General features: G+C 28.3%; 1 pseudogene; it reads left to right on the forward strand.

The window, feature by feature from the left end:
• The first annotated feature begins 226 nt into the window (after positions 1-226).
• Positions 227-1,137, forward strand: part of LOC112504836 — a 5,718-nt pseudogene continuing 4,807 nt past the window's right edge.

The raw sequence follows: 1,137 nt of genomic DNA on the forward strand, positions 1-1,137 counted from the left end.
AAAATTAATTTAGTATAATCAACGTTTTATATTAAGAAACAATCGATTTATTTATCAAACTAAATATTCATCATATTGGATGAATGAATGAGATTGATTTATAACATTTCCATTATTTATGTTTGATTTTTCATCTCTCTCTCTCTTTATATATATATATATATATATATATATATATATATATATGAATGATAATTGATACAAATAACTTGGGGCAACGAATTTTCTTTTATAAATAACTTATCTCTTTCCATATGGCTTCAATGTTCTTCTTTTCGTGTTCAATTCTTCACTACAAAAACCATCTTACCACAACTAGAGGCTTCAATGTTTGCAAGCCATTATGTTCATCATCACAGTCAAAATCAATGGCCGTCACTGAGGATAAGTCACTCAACAGACGATCAGCTAACTATGCGCCATCACTATGGTCATTTGATCATGTTCAATCACTCTCTAGTAAATACACCGTAAGATTAATTGCCATTTTTCTCTTTACATGTTCTCCATTCAATATTTTAATTCTTCTGGTATATACATTCATGAACAATTCTGCTCATATATATATTAATCATATATAACTTAATTTATTACACATGTAAGGAGAGGATTATGAGGCAAGAGTAGATAGTTGACATGTGTTCATAACTGATTGAAAGATTTTGTATATGTCGATTTGTGTTCATAATGAAAAAAACTATTGTTCCGAAACTGTTCATATTGTGTTCATATGTAGACTAGTTGCATTTCTCAACAGCGTCTGGCTCCTGAATGTGTTTATAATGAAGCAACTATTGTTCACTAGCTGTTCATATTGTGTTCATAACTGTTCTTTTATTTCTTACCTTTCGTGTAATAGTTATTCTTATTGTGTTCATAACTGTTCATGTTGTGTTCATATATGTTTCGAGATGATTCAAGACACTTTGGTAACGATATTTACTGTTTTGATAACTGATGGTATCAAAAGCACATGATATTTTACATAAATACCATTTTCCACTTAGTTCACATATGTTTGTGAAATTGTAAATTTAATAAATTAAATTTCTAATATGATTAATCACACCGTTTATTGTAAGAATCAATTGTCAAGATTGGTTAACAAAGTTAACACAATAAACTTGGTTAACATTT

Source organism: Cynara cardunculus, unplaced genomic scaffold (genome assembly GCF_001531365.2).
Source record: "Cynara cardunculus var. scolymus isolate 2C unplaced genomic scaffold, CcrdV1 Un_Scaffold_7102, whole genome shotgun sequence".
NCBI lineage: Eukaryota > Viridiplantae > Streptophyta > Magnoliopsida > Asterales > Asteraceae > Cynara > Cynara cardunculus.